Genomic DNA, 16,728 nt, shown 5'->3' on the forward strand with positions numbered 1-16,728 from the left:
TGACAATTTTGTGGAGAAAAAAAATAAAAAATGAAAAATCTTAATTTTGCAAAGAATTGTGGGAAAAAAATGACAACATCAAAAAGCTCACTATACCTCTTACTAAATACCTTGGAATGTCTACTTTCCAAAAAGGGGTCATTTGGGGGGTATTTGTACTTTCCTGACTTGTTCGGGTCACAAGAAGCGAGATAGGCCACCAGTACATCAGATGTGATCAATTTTGTGCGATTCGCACCACAGCTTGTAGACTCTCTAACTTTCACAAAGACCAAATAATATCCACTAATTTAGGTTATTTTTACCAAAGACATGTAGCAGTATAAATTGTGACCAAAATTTATGAAGAAAAATTAATAATTTGCATAATTCTGTCACAGAAACAAAGAAATATGCGTTTTTTTTCAAAATTTTCGGTCTTTTTTCATTTATAGCGCAAAAAATAAAAACCCCAGAGGTGATCAAATACCACCAAAAGAAAGCTCTATTTGTGGGAAAAAAAGGACAAAAAATTCATTTGGGTACAGTGTTGCATGACTGAGTAATTGTCATTCAAAGTGTGAGAGCACCGAAAGCTGAAAATTGGTCTGGGCAGGAAGGTGTTTAAGTGCCCTGTAAGCAAGTGGTTAAAGTCCAAACAAAATATTTTTGTTATAGGTTTTGGAAAAAGTGGGTACAGGTTACAACGTGTCATATTTTTACTGTGACTCCAGGTGTTTTTTTTAACGTCTCTTCACAGGGTTGGAAGGGTCCAAGATCTGGGTATAGGCCCTGGGCAAGGATCACTGGGCTGTGTACATAGAGGCAGCTGGGATAGCTCCCATCCTCTGGATGTATAGCAGCCCTCTGCAGTGTATTGGGAGATACCAGATAAGAAGGGGGCTTAAAGTTTATAGAGAGACACATAGGATGGTTAAAGCATATGGGGGGATACTGGGTGGGGGTACTTGTCGGACAGGCTGTTTGAGGTCCCCTGATTTCTAACGGTGGTGATATCCAGAAGAGAGACCTTTCAAATAGATAGATAGACATCAGATAAAACCAGCATAAAGCTTAGCTTTCTGAGTTCCTTAGCACACAAATCATACAATTAGACAGCGATTTTACTGTAGCATTCTAAAACTAGTGTAGCGGCGGGCTCCTGAAGAGCACACGCTGTGTTTTTCAAAGTTAAAACTTTACCCAAATAACAGTTTGGTTTGGGTCTATTTGTCTAAATTTGGCTTCTGCATCAGTCTGACTGGACTGTGAGATGTTCAGCCTAAGCCACAGGGGCCGCTGTCTTTGGTGGCAGGCGTGGAACATGGTCTGGTCAGGCGGTTAAGTTACTCTCTTTCGGAGCCAGGTCAGTGGGAGTGGCCCTCTCGCTGTGCCCTCTGGGAGGGGGTATTTAAGATACGGACGTCACGTGGTTCGGGGTTCCGGTCCAGAACGAAGTGCTGATTACACTGTCCTGGTCCTCCTGACCAGCCCCCAGGAAGGCTATGGCCTGGTGTGCGGTTCCACCTGACTTTAATGCCTTGGGGCTGGCTTGCCCAAGGCATGGAAACTAGAGGAGGATTCTTAGGTGGATGGGTGACGTCTCCAGTTTAGGAGAGACTCATTTAACCTTCGACCATTCCAGGGGAGGACTCTTTAGAAGAACACCACATACAGGGGTTTTCTTAACAAGAGCCTGGAAGGGCCGAAGTAACCGAGAGAATCCGGTCTTGTCGATATCGCCAAGCTGGCTGAAAGATCCAGGTATCCTACAAGTGTTCTACAGCTCAGTTTCCTACGTTCTGCAACAATGTCAGTGTTAAAGACTTTGTTCCTGAGTAAGCACCCTGTTGGCTGCAAGGCCTTGTGAGAGAGGAACTGTCCAACCTGAGTGTTCATCCAGTTGTGAATGGCTATTCTCTGGATGCAGTCAAAGTAAGCAAGTTCCTTAACGTTTATAGACTTTGACATTGAGAGTACCTGAATTCCTTTCCAACCCTTTGATCCCAAGTTAAAGACTGTTCAATGGTTGAAGTGTGCAAATAAAATCCATTCAAGTGGATCTATTGTCAGTCTCAAGTTACTGGGTCATCTACCACGGGACATCCCCTAGACGTGCAACAAGAAGAAGCGGAAGGTAATGGTAAGATCAAAAATAAGCAGCAGCTACTTTGGGGAGTTAGTGCTACACTAGTAAGGTGGTGTATAATTTCTAAAAGGCTAATGAGAAGATCTTGGATCATCATGAATAGATTTTTTCACATATGCATCTAATGATTACCCAAAAAAGCATAAAATATTCTAGATATTTCATAGCTCCCAACTGTCCCTAATTTTGAGGGACTGTCCCTCATTTGGAGAAAAAGAGTCCCTCTGTCCCTCTTTCCTCCTCATTCGTCCCTCATTTTGGTCTAATCTATATATCTGTATACAAAACTACTTATCTATCAAAAAGTATTTTATAGTGCTAAACCTTTCATCCAATTAGAAAATTGCTGCATTTCTAAATTCCAAAGGCCAGTATAAAAGTAATAGTAGCGGTAAAAAAGCACTTTCAGGTTTAACCAATCATTGTTTTTGTAAAATTCTCCTGTAAAGGTGTGTGTCCTATGCCTACATACTTTGAGTGCCCCTCATTCCCATCTTGGAAAGTTGGGAGATATGGTATTATTCATATAGCAAAGAGGACTGACAAGATTACATCAATACTGTGAACCTGTGATAAAAATGTTAGCTTCTTATGCTCAATTTTATTTCCAGTTTTCTCAAAGTGGTTTCAAACATCAGAGCAGATTTCTCAGGCGATTGTATCTATAATAGCTTGGCAACCCAGAATCATGCTCATGGAATTACTACAACTTTCTAGCCAGAAAACTAGACTCTCCACATTAAAGAGGAACTTCCCCCTTATCACAACAATTACAACAAAGGCACCTTTAAAGTGGTTGTAAACCCTTACATACCACCTTTGACCTACAGGTAAGCCTAGAGTAAGGCTTACCTGTAGGTACAAGAAATATTTCCTGAACCTATACGGTTTAGGAGATATTTGCAAAAAGACAGGCACCGCTGTCTACAGCGCATGTGCCATAGACAGTGGCGCGCAGGCGCACTGAGCATGACGCTGCTAATGGTGATATGCCGTTAGTGGCGGCTCCCGTGCACATGCACGGGAGTGACGTCATCACGGCTACGGCCAATCACAGCGTCGGAGCCACGATACCCGGAAAGAAGATGGATGCTCCATGGAAGAGGGGACAGTGGTGGCATTGCTGCTTTACCTTTGCAGGGAAACAAAGAGGAAGTAAACCCATCAGGGTTTACTTCCTCTTTAGAGACGTTCAATAATGACAATCTAGAAACAGATACTTATAAATACTTGCAGGCATTTTATTCTTTGTATACTGTAATTTTATTTTCCTCCCTATTCTTCTCACTATGACCATTTTAACTAAGGGCAGATTAATTAATCTCCCTTTAATTCTTGGTACTGGCCTAGAACACTGGATCTGTCTCCTGGAATATGTGACAGGAAGTTCCCAGGATGCAGCTGTAAGACCTGTGCCTTAAAGAAACCAGGAAGTAGAATTGTAAGTATAAGCAAACAAAGTTTGTTTAACCACTTCACCCCCAGAAGATTTTACCCCCCTCCTGATCAGAGCACTTTTTACAATTTCACACTGCGTCAATTTAACTGCTAATTGTGCGGTCATGCAATGTTGTACCCAAAACGAAATTTGCGTTCTTTTTTTCCCACAAATAGCGCTTTTTTTTTTGGTGTAATTTGATCACCTCTGTGGCTTTTATTTTTTTGAGCTATAAACCAAAAAAAGACAATTTTGAAAAACAAAAACAAAAAAAAGGATATTTTTTATTTTGCTATAATAAATAGCCCCAAAAATGTTTTTAAAAAACAAATTTCTTCATCAGTTTAGGCCAATATATATTCTTCTACATATTTCTGGTAAAAAAAGTTGTAGTGTCTACAAACTATGGGAAAGATTTATGGCCTTTTTATTATATTACTAGTAATAGCGGTGATATGTGATTTTTAGCAGTACTGTGACATTGTGACAGACAGATTGGACACTTGACACATTTTTGGGACCATTGACATTTATACAGTGATCAGTGCTATAAAAATGCACGGATTACTGTGTAAATGTCACTGATAGGGAAGGAGTTAACACTAGGGGGTGATCAAGGGGTTAAATGTGTGTTCCCTAGATGCATTCTAACTGTATGGGGAAAGGACTGACTGGGGAAGGAGACATATCGTTGTTCCCACTAAATGGGAACAATCAATATGTCCCCTTTCCCGTGACAGAACACACACAAATCCCTGTGCTGGCTCTTGTACACACGATCGTGCGTGGCTGGCAGTTCACCTCTGCTTAAAGGGGAAGCCTTACCCGTACAAAGTTTAGCCCAGCCTTGACATTCTGTCACAATATGTCTGTGTGAGCAGGTCGGAAAGCGGTTAACTAATGAATGCAAGATTTCATATCTGCATGCAGAACTATATGTTGCTATGATTTTTTTGAGAAAAGAGGATAAGGATTCTCTTTAAGCAAGATCTGCCTGGACTCAGTTTGGCATCCTGGAATCTGAAGTAACCTATACTGTTTAGAACAATGTTTAATAATAACATTTTTGCAAATATGCTTTGAAAGGATGAAAATCCTAAAGCCGCGTACACACGGGCGGACTGTATGGCCTACTTAGTCCGCCGAAACACATTTCAGCGGACAGTCCGCTCGTGTGTGGGCTTCAGCGGACTTTTTCAGCGTGCAGTCCGGCGTACTAAGTATTTCGGATTTTTCGAAATACTGTCCGTCGTACTCGCATTTCAGCGGACAATCCTCCCGTGTGTATGCCAGTCCGCCGTACTTTTGAAATGAGCGGACTTTTCCCGCCCGGAGAAAAGTCCGCTCATTTCGAGCGGGTATCCAGGTAGGCGGGGCCCGCGAAGGAGACGTCGCTGGCCCCGCCGCCTGGTATGGACTTAAAGGGGAACCCCAACGCCGAAAGAAATCGGCGTGGGGGTCCCCCCCAAGTCCACAACAGACCCTTGTACGAGCACGCTACCCGGCCGGCCAGGAAAGGGGGGCGAGCGAGCGCCCCCCCCTCCTGAGCCGTACCAGGCCGCGTGCCCTCAACATGGGGCGTGCCTTGGGGAAGGGGGGGGTCGCGCGGCTTATCGGAATCCGGGAGCCCCTTTAATAAGGGGGCCCCCGGATACCGGCCCCCCACCCTATGTGAATGAGTATGGGGTACAATGTACCCCTACCCATTCACCTGTAAAATAATAGTATAAAAAAAAATAAAAAAAAATAAAACACAACACACGAGATAAAATACTTTATTGCAGAGCTCCGGGGGTCTTCCGTCTTCGGGGGTCTTCTCGCCGGACCCCTTTCGCTATCTTCTTGTAGCTCTTTTGCTAGCGGAGGAGTCCGGCTTTCTTCCTCGCCGCCGGCCTCTTCTCCCGACTTCGGGGGACTTGTCCCCCTCTTCGGTTCTTCTGCCGGGCCACCGCGCCTTCTTATAGCTCTTTTACAGGCAGTGGCCCGGTCTTCTGTCGCCGCCGCCGCTGCCTTCCGTTCTTCTTCTTCTCCAGGAGATGTTGACTCGACGATCTCTCCGGCCACAATGCCAGGGCCGCGCTGCGCGGCCACTTATATAGGGACAAGGGGCGGTGTCACATGGCTTTATGTCACATGGGTTGGTCACATGGGTTGATGTCACATGGGGACTATGACATCGTAAGGGGGCGGGGTCACCATGTGACACCAACCCATGTGACACCGCCCCTTGTCCCTATATAAGTGGCCGCGCAGCGCGGCCCTGGCATTGTGGCCGGAGAGAGCGAAGGAGAAGGAGAAGGAGAAGGAGAAGGAGAAGAAGGAGGAGAAGGAGGAGAAGGAGAAGAACGGAAGGCGGCGGCGGCAAAAGAAGACCGGGCCACCGCCTGTAAAAGCGCTATAAGAAGGTGCGGTGGCCCGGCAGAAGAACCGAAGAGGGGGACAAGACCCCCGAAGTCGGGAGAAGAGGCCGGCGGCGAGGAAGAAAGCCGGACTCCTCTGCTAGCAAAAGAGCTACAAGAAGATAGCGGAGGAGTCCGGCGAGAAGACCCCCGAAGACGGAAGACCCCCGGAGCTGTGCAATAAAGTATTTTATCTGTGTTGTGGTTTTTTTTGTACTTTATTTTACAGGTGAATGGGTAGGGGTACATTGTACCCCATACTCATTCACATAGGGTGGGGGACCGGTATCCGGGGGCCCCCTTATTAAAGGGGGCTCCCGGATTCCGATAAGCCCCCCGCCCGCAGACCCCGACAACCAACGGCCAGGGTTGTCGGGAAGAGGCCCTTGTCCTCATCAACATGGGGACAAGGTGCTTTGGGGTGGGGGGGCACGCGACCCCCCCTTCCCCAAGGCACGCCCCATGTTGAGGGCACGCGGCCTGGTACGGCTCAGGAGGGGGAGCGCTCGCTCGCCCCCCTTTCCTGGCCGGCCGGGTAGCGTGCTCGGACAAGGGTCTGTTGTGGACTTGGGGGGGACCCCAACGCCGATTTTTTCCGGCGTTGGGGTTCCCCTTTAAGTCCATACCAGGCGGTGGGGCAAGCGACGTCTCCTTCGCGGGCCCCGCCTACCTGGAGACTCGTTCGAAATGAGCGGACTTTCCTCCGCGTGTGTGGGCGAGTCCGTTCATTTCAAAAGTAGGGCGGATAGTACGGTGGACTTAGTACGCCGTATTAGTCCGCTCAAAAAGTGCTGTGTGTGGTCAAGTCCGTTCATTCGAAAGTATGACGGACTGTCCGTCGGATTGTATGACGGACTAAGTAGGCCATACAGTCCGCCCGTGTGTACGCGGCTTTAGAGTTTATGTGATATATCCATTCTTTAAATCCTTCAGGTTTTAAAGTGATTCTAAAGGACTTTTGTAATAATAGATATGTCATACTTACCTGCTCTGTGCAATGGTATTACACAGAGCAGCCCTTATCCTCCTCTTCTGGGGTCCCCCCGGAACCCCCCCCCCCCCCCCCCCATACCTGCTTGCTATGGGGCATTCATGCGGGCTCACTCGAGCCGATTGACACCCACAGTGTGGCTTTACCCTGCCTTTGCTCTCTCCTCATTGGCTGTAATTGACACCATTGAGAGCCAATGGCTCTTGCTGCTGCCTTGCAAGGAGAAAGAGAGAAAATGGAGTCGCTACTCTTGTGCACATCACTGTGTCAGGACTATTGGGGTTAACAATAATGAATTCCTAAGGCCTATGCATATCATATATTTTTCATATATATTTTATGAACAACTCAGAAGCCATCTTGTTCAATAAAATTTGAAGTTAACTTCAGTTCATTGTCTCACAAAAAGATTTTAAGTGTCTTATTTTAAGTTCTCTCAGATCATAAATTCTATTTCTGTCAGCCAGAAGAGATAAGAAGGCCCATGGCCAGTGTTTAGACTAGAGACTCATATTTCAAATGAGCTGACATACGTTTGTTTTTTTTTTTTTCTTAAATGAGAAAAAAAAATGGGGCTCATTCAAAATTATTTTAGAAAACAAGCTATTTCAATTTTCACTGCATAACCAATTATTTTAGCAACAACTCAAAAATATATTATTACATTATATTAGAATAATTATATGCATAATTAAATTGAACAATGGCATATATTTTGGTTTGTTCATTTTTTTATATATACCTTTTTTTTTATATAATATTCATATAATATTAATCATGGATATAGTAGTATATTTATTAAAATGGATATAGTATATTTTTAAGGCTATGAAAAGTTTTAGGGTATAGAAACTATACTTGTGCAATAATTTTAACTTTAATTCTGCCTTACTAAGAATTTGAAACTATTGTCTATATTTGTTTTTTTAAAGTGTCACTTATTTTGTATTATGCTGCCCTGAACAAGAGCAAACATTTCACCTTATTTTGTTGCCCCCTCTTGCACTGCCCTCTGTCCAGGCCAGTTGTAAAACCCCACCCCCCAATAGCCTGGTTTTATCAGCTTCTAATTGAATAATTTTGAATCACCCCCCACACCTTCCCAGTATAAATGTTGTTTATTTCTTGGGATGGCTGGCGAGGGTTTAGGCTGGTCACTCCTGCAACAAGCGTGTGGCACTTGTACATGGGCACTTTGATTAAGGCACTGCTACAAAAAAAGTAAGTACAGAGATTATTGTTCCACAGGTATTTGGCAGGAAGTTCCTCTTAATACTCTAACTTACCTCAGCCTTCCTTCTATTCCCCTCTCCCCACCCTCCAATATGCTCACACAAATTTTTGTTATAACGTCCTCTCTCCACAAACTCTCATGTCTTTACCCCCCCCCCCCCCCCTCCAGCCCCCAAACTGTACATATCTCCCTCTCTTCTGCCCACTCAATATCACTCCACTTACCACCTCCTGCTCAATATCACTCCACTTACCACCTCCTGCTCATTCTAAGCCCACACAGTATCACCACGTCCATTCCACCACAGCATCTACTCTCATAGGAATCCCACTCCTGCCTTACCACCCTCACCTTCCTACTACTCCTAATGTCTGGGGACATCGCACCAAACTCCGGCCCTCGCACAGCCATAGGAATCCCACTCCTGCCTTACCACCCTCACCTTCCTACTACTCCTAATGTCTGGGGACATCGCACCAAACTCCGGCCCTCGCACAGCCAATTCCCACCCCCAAAATTGGCTGTCTACCTCCTCCAATAGTCGTAACTCCCACCTTCTCATCCAATTCTCCTGATTCCACAAATTGGCCCCCCTCTTTCATGTGCCCTCTGGAATGGAATGCCCACTCAGTCTTCAACAAACTAGCCTCCGGCAATGACCTTTTCCTCTCCAAATCCCTTAACCACTTCAGCCCCGGACCAATAAACACCCTAAGGACCCAGAGGTCTTTTTACAATTTCGCACTGCGCTGCTTTAACTTTTTTAGCGCAGTCATGCAATATTGCACCCAAACGAAATTTGCGTCCTTTTCTTCCCACAAATAGAGCTTTCTTTTGATGGTATTTGATTGCCTCTGCGATTTTTATTTTTTGCGATATAAATGGAAAAAGAGCGAAAATTTTGAAAAAAAAAAAGATATTTTCTTCTTTTTGTTAACTAAATTTTAGTCATACATTGATGGCAAAATGTATTCAGCCACGTCTTTAGTAAAAAAAATGTCAATAAGCGTATATTTTTTGGTTTGCGCAAAAGTTATAGCGTCTACAAACTAGAGTACATTTTCTGGAATTTACACAGCTTTTAATTTATGACTGCCCATCTCATTTCTTGAGGTGCTAAAATGGCAGGGCAGTACAAACCCCCCCCCCAAATGACCCTATTTTGGAAAGTAGACACCCCAAGGAAATTGCTGATGGGTATGTTGAGCCCATTGAATATTTTTTTTTTTTGTCCTAAGGGATTAAATAATGACAAAAAAAAATTTTTTTTTCAAAAAGTTGTCACTAAATGATATATTGCTCAGACATGCCATGGTTATATGTGGAATTGCACCCCAAAATATATTCCGCTACTTCTCCCGAGTATTGGGATACCACATGTATGGGACTTTTTGGGAGTCTAGTCACGCACGGCACCCCGAAAACCAATCACCACCTTCAGGATTTCTAAGGGTGCAAATTTTTGATTTCACTCCTCACTACCTATCACAGTTTCGAAGCCCCCCAAAATGACCCCATTTTGGAAAGTAGACACCCCAAGCTATTTATTGAGAGGCATGTTGAGTCCATGGAATATTTTATATTTTGCCACAAGTTGCGGGAATATTACAAACTTTTTTTTTTTTGCACAAAGTTGTCACTAAATGATATATTGCTCACACATGCTATGGGCATATGTGAAATGACACCCCAAAATACATTCTGCTGCATCTCCTGAGTACAGGGATACCACATGTGTGGGACTTTTTGGGAGCCTAGTCGCGTACGGGACCCCGAAATCCAAGCACCACCTTCAGGATTTCTAAGGGCATACATTTTTTATTTTACTCCTCACTACCCATCACAGTTTTGAAGGCCATAAAATGCCAAGATGGCACAAAACCCCCCCAAATGACCCCATTTTGGAAAGTAGACACCCCAAGCTATTTGCTGAGGGCCATGTTGAGACCACTGAATATTTTTTTTTTGTCCCAAGGGATTGAATAATGACAAAAAATAAAAATATTTTTTTTTTTTTTTACAAAAAGTTGTCACTAAATTATATATTGCTCACACATGCCATGGTTATATGTGGAATTGCACCCCAAAATACATTTTGCTGCTTCTCTTGAGTACGGGGATACCACATGTGTGGGACTTTTTGGGAGCCTAGCTGCGTACGGGGCCCCAAAAACCAATCGCCACCTTCTGGCTTTCTAAGGGCGCAAATTTTTGATTTCACTCCTCACTACCTATTACAGTTTCGAAGGCCATAAATGCCAAAATAGCACAAAACCCCCCCAAATTACCCCATTTTGGAAAGTAGACACCCCAAGCTATTTGCTGAGAGTCATGTTGTCTGAACGAAAAAAAAAGATTGATCGGTGGGTATGCCCACCATTAGAATACCTCCCTTCATCCACCCACTTCTAATGATGGACATACATGCACCATTTATATATGCCGAAGCATGGGGGTATCCTCCCGCAAAAAAGTTATGCCGCGTACACACGGTCGAACTTTTCCACGGGCAAGCATGCATTGGAATTTCGACCGTATGTACGCGGCATTAGGAGCAAAATCGCTCCTCCACCCCTTATGCCCCCATGCTTCGGCATATATGCTCTTTTTTTTTAAACTGTAGTGGTGAAATCACCTCCTACAGCGTTGGAGTCGCGGCTTTATGTGTCGTGGGAGCAAACGCTGTTGCTGTCAAGATAAATAAATCCACGCTGCAACTGAATGGCGTACCTGCTAAGCAAATTATGGTTAACCTTAAAACAAAGTAACATTTCAGTATAACAGTAAAACCTTACCATACCATACCTGCAAAACAAATGCCAAAAAAACAGTAAAAAATAAAACATTTTTTAACACAACCTGTGCCTAAAATATATATATGCCGAAGCATGGGGGCATCCTCCCGCAAAAAAGTTATGCCGCGTACATACGTGCAAACTTTTCCACGGGCAAGCCCTTCGTCTGAATTTTGACCGTATGTACGAGGCATTAGGAGCAAAATCGGAGAGGGAGAGAGAGGGAGAGAGAGGGAGAGAGAGGGAGAGAGAGGGAGAGAGAGGGAGAGAGAGGGAGAGAGAGGAGAGAGAGAGGAGAGAGAGGGAGAGAGAGGGAGAGAGAGGGAGAGAGAGGGAGAGAGAGGGAGAGAGAGGGAGAGAGAGGGAGAGAGAGGGAGAGAGAGGGAGAGAGAGGGAGAGAGAGGGAGAGAGAGGGAGAGAGAGGGAGAGAGAGGGAGAGAGAGGGAGAGAGAGGGAGAGAGAGGGAGAGAGAGAGGAGAGAGGGAGAGAGAGGGGAGAGAGAGGGAGAGAGAGGGAGAGAGAGGGAGAAACTAGATACGGCGCCAACAACTGGTCATTGAGGTCCACCCCTCCCATATTTGTTATATTCGTGGACACAGAGGGGTTTCTCCACAATACCAGTCGCCGTAGAAATTTGGACCGTCGTGTCTGCATGAAGGGAGGTAAGAACGAAAACATTCTTATTATCCCTCCACTTCATAGCGAGCAAATTATTACACCGATAGCAGGCTCTCTCCCCCAGCCAAAGATGGGAATCTACAAGCCGCTGGGGAAAGCCCCGGCGATTAGGTCGCACGGTGCCACATGCTCCAATCTGATTATCAAACAAGTGACTAAACAGTGGCACGCTGGTGTAATAATTGTCCACGTACAAGTGGTACCCCTTTCCGAATAAGGGTGACACCAAGTTCCACACTATCTTGCTAGCGCTTCCTATGTAGTCAGGGCAGTTCTCCGGCTCTACGTAACTATCTTTACCCTCATAAACCATAAAGCTGCATGCATAGCCTGTGGCCCTGTCACAGCACTTATAGAGCTTGACCCCGTATCTGGTACGCTTGTTGGGAATGTACTGTTTGAATGACAAGCGACCAGTAAACTTAATCAGGGACTCATCAAACGCAGACAACTTTTTGGGGAGTAAACAAGTCTGCAAAACGTTGGTTGAAGTGGTTTATGAGGGGCCGAATTTTGTAGAGCCGATCGTATTCAGGGTCTCCACGATGACGACAAAGTTCATTGTCACTGAAGTGCATGAACCGCAAGATCTGCTCGTATCGTTTCCTGGACATGGAGTTAGAGAACACGGGCATGTGGTCAGTCGGATGCGTGGACCAATAAGCCCGCAATGTCTTGAATTTATGTGTGCCCATGTTGAGGGAAAGGCCCAGAAAGGTCTTAAATTCGGAAACCGTAACTGGTTTCCAATTTTTGGCAAGGGAAGGCAACTGGGGATTAGCGGCGATGTGTTGACCAGCATATAAATTGGTTTGGTCCACAATAAATCTATAGAGATCTTCCGTGAAATACAGAGAATAAAAATCAAGTGGCGTAAAATCATCTGTATCCAACCGGAATACTGGGTTGGGCAGTGAATGGGGGAAGTACTGGCGCTGCAGAAGTGGTGGGCACCCAATCAGGATTGGCGAATTCTGCAGGAAGGGCACTATGGGAACGACGGGCCTGTCTTCGTGTTCTTCTTGGTGGCAGCGGGACACTACTTGTGCTTGCCACCTCGCCAGCTTGAACTGCACTTATGGGACTCGCCATGTCACCACGTGATACTGCAGTGAACACAGAGGGGTTTCTCCACAATACCAGTCGCCGTGCTGGATGTACGTCCAGGGTGTACTAGGCCGCTGGTGCTTGCCAGTTCACCAAAAGGATGAGCGGCGCTAGTACTGGCTCTATACGAGGGACTTGCGGTTCCTGCACCTCAACAACATGAGAAGATCGGGGTCGGGTACGCCTGACGTTAGCAGGGGCCTCATCTTCGTCGTCAGAGCTATCTGACATGGAGGCGCTGTCCTCTACAGGTTCGTATTCTGAGCCTGAATCTGACAGATCAGTGTCTTCCTCTTCACTATCAGTCATGCTCAGAAACGTGTAGGCCTCTTCACTAGTGTACCTTCGCTTTGCCATTTTGGGCTCTAAATTTAGGGGTACACTAGTGAGACTCACAGGTAAAAAAGCACCTAGCCTGTCAGCGACTGTATAAAACGCTACAAAAAAAACTGTTAGCGATCACAGGGATCAAGCCTGACTCTGCGAATGCTGCAGTTATGTGTGTTGTGTTTTGTAAGTGACAGTGATCGATCGATACTGCACTTGGGTGGGCTGGGCTGGGCGGAGGGGCAAAACGCAGGTGCTAGCAGGTATCTGGATTGATCCTGCTAACAATGCATTTTTTTAGAACCCAAAATTGCTGGGCACGCTAGCATAGATCTGATCAGATCAGATATTGATCTGTTCGGATACTATACCACTAAGGGAGGTGTATGCTTTGCGCGTGGGTGTTAGCGGTACTGGCACTAACCTAGCACTGCCTGGGGCGACGCAGACCCTTTCTGACCCTAAAACCGAATTGATATCACCCGCCGGGTGATCAGGGGGTTAAACCTTTATTAGGTAATAAATGGCGGGTGCCCTGATGCTATAAAAAGCGAACTACCTAACCAGCTTCACCCGTAACACTTATACGGTGATCACTGGTGAAAGGGTTAACTAAGGGCAATCAGGGGGTTAAAACCTTTATTGGGTATTTATATGGGGGTACCTGACGCTATATAAAAACCTGACGGGGAACCTAAATAACTAACTGGCTAACCAGCGTCACCAGTGACACTTATACAGCGATCGCTGGTGAAAGGGTTAACTCTAGGGGCAATCTAGGGGTTAAAACCTTTATTAGGTTATATATCGGGGTACCTAACGCTATAAAAACCTGGCGTTGAACCTAAAAAAAAAACTAGCTTCCTAGCGGGACCAGTGACACTAATGCAGCGATCAGAAAAACGATTGCTTAGTGACACTGGTAAAAGGGGGTGAAAGGGTTAACTGGGAGGGCAATCAAGGGGTTAAACCTTTATTAGGGGGGGTAGGGGGCTACCCTGGACCTAAAGGGGCCTAACACTAGCTGCCCTGACACTTTTTACAGTCACAACTGACACTAAATGCAGTGATCAGTAAATAAATGAACACTGAAATTAGTGACACTGTGACTGGGGGGGCGGGGGCCGATCGGGGGGTGACTGGGGTGAAATGTGTGCCTATGTGTCAGTGGACTGTTGGTGCACTTACTTGTATGTCTTCACTCCGCGCTGTCCGGTCAAAAAGACCAACACGAGGAGTGTGACATCACTTCCTCCTTCCTGTGTTTACATTTACACAGGGGAGGAAGCTTCTCATTGGCCAGGAGCGATCTAGAGGGGATGGCCAGAAACCAACGGCCATCCCCTCATCACGGATCGCTCCTGCAGCGAACCGGACCGCCGTATCCAGCGGGAGGGGGTCCGATCGGACCCCCCACCCGCTGGAAGGCAGGCACGTACATGTACGTGCGTGTGCCATTGCGATGACGTACAATGGCAATACGGCGGTCCTTAAGTGGTTAATCTGTTTGCTATAACTGAATCGACACTACCTCTCCAGTTGCCCTGTCCCACAGTGGCCTCCTTTGGACTCACTCCACCAGACCCAGTGGATGAAAAGGAGGTGGTGTTGGACTTCTCTCCCCACAATTCACCTTCCAGGTACTTCCCACACCTCCCTCTTTCCCCCTGCGCTTTCGCAAATTCACTACATTTGTCTTTTCTCTCCAGTTTGTCTGAGGGTCGCAGTCATTTATCAGCCTCCTGGACCAGTGTCACGCTTTCTGGATGACTTCTCTGCATGGCTACCCTATTTTCTCTCATCTGAAGTGCCTGCCATCACCCTAGGCGACTTTAACATTCCAATCAATGTTAATACTGCCACCACTTCTAAACTACTCAACATAACCTCCTCTTTTAACCTAACACAATGGACACAAACTACCACTCACTCCAATGGTAACACTCTCGACCTCATATTCTCCCATCACTGCACTCCCTGCAATCTCTCTAAAGCCTCATACACACGATAGGACTTTGTACAAACTTTCCCTTGGATTTTTGTACAAAGGGCGTCGGCCCTGAACTTGTATTGCATACACACAGCAGGACTTTTTCAGCCAACTTTCACCAAACCACGTGGTTTTTCTGCTCTTTACCGCCACCTTTGGTCAACTTCTGTATTGTTTTCTGATCTTTTGCATTGGTTCTGAGCATGCCCGTTTGTACTTTGTACAAAAGTCCTATGGTTTTCTGTACACACGATCAGACTTTGCTCCATCGGACTTTTGTTGCCAGAAAGTTTGTCCGTTCGCACAGCCAACAAAAGTCCGATGAAAACCAAAAAAGTTTGTCCGATGGAGCGTACACACAGTCGGATGTTGCTCCAAAACAGCTAATTTGCATGTTTGTTGTCAAAAAGTCTGATCGTGTGTATGGGCCTTTACACACCCTTTCCTCTCTCTGATCACAACTTTATCTGTTTCACTCTCTCCTTGTCTCCTACATACCATGCTGCCAACCCACAAGCCACTACCCATAGAAACCTTCGCAACCTCAACCCTTCCGTTCTTCACTCTGCTACTGACGGCCTTTATGACAAAATTGCACCCCTGTCCTGCCCAGACCTAATCACTTCCATCATCCCTAGACGTACTTGCTCCTCTTTCTACACACAGAACCAGGCCCCATCTGCCACAACCCTGGCAAACAGACGACAGCAGAAGTCTCAAGAGACACAGCCATGCTCTTGAGCGAGCATGATGTAAATCAAAGTCCCTGCAAGACTTTACCCTCTACAAATCTGCCCTTCTCAAAATACAACTCCTGCCTCCACACTGCTAAACAAACCTATTACAACACTCTCATTAAAACCCTCTTATCCAAACCTTGTCAAACTCTTTTCTACCCTTAATTCCTTACTTCACCCCCACTGCCCCCACCCACCAACTTGCTTACCGCTCAGATTGCCAACCATTTCAATAACAAAATCGACACAATTCTCAAGGAGATATCCAGCAATCAACTTCCTCCCCTACCCAACACAACAGGTCCACAGATGAAGGGATAAACTCTCCTCCATGGCTCACCTCACTACCTGTTCCCTGGACCCTGTAACCTCACAATTACCTTTCCACTCTATCCTCAACTCCCTAACTCACATCTTCAACCTCTCCCTCTCCTCCGGCACCTTTCCTTCCCCGCTCAAACATGCACTGGTTACCCCCATACTCAAAAAACCCTCACTAGACCACACCTGTTAATAACTTAAGACCCATCTCCCTGCTCCCGTTTGCCTCCAAGCTCATCAAACGCCTTGTCCATGACCAAATGAGTCGCTACCTCATGGACAACAAACTTCTCGACCCCCTACAGTCTGGCTTCCACCCAAAACATTCTACTGAAACTGCTCTACTAAAACTCAGCAATGACCTACTAACTGCTAAAACCAACGGCCACTACTCCATACTTTTAGACCTCTCTGCTGCCTTTGACACAGTTGACCACCTGCTCCTCCTCAGCAAATTACACTCCCTTGGCCTCCGTGATTCTGCTTTATCCTGGTTCTCCTCCTACCTATCTCAGAGCACTTTCAGTGTCACTTATAACTCCATCTCCTCCGCTCCCCTTCCTTTTCGGTTGGGGTACCCCAA

General features: G+C 45.8%; 1 protein-coding gene across 2 annotated transcripts in view; it reads right to left on the reverse strand.

The window, feature by feature from the left end:
- Positions 1-16,728, reverse strand: part of TRAT1 (T cell receptor associated transmembrane adaptor 1) — a 91,491-nt gene that overhangs the window by 29,062 nt on the left and 45,701 nt on the right. The gene's annotated exons all lie outside the window — the stretch shown is intronic.

The sequence above is a fragment of the Lithobates pipiens genome, unplaced genomic scaffold (assembly GCF_037356315.1).
Source record: "Lithobates pipiens isolate NorthernLeopardFrog02 unplaced genomic scaffold, aLitPip1_a1.2 Scaffold_16, whole genome shotgun sequence".
NCBI lineage: Eukaryota > Metazoa > Chordata > Amphibia > Anura > Ranidae > Lithobates > Lithobates pipiens.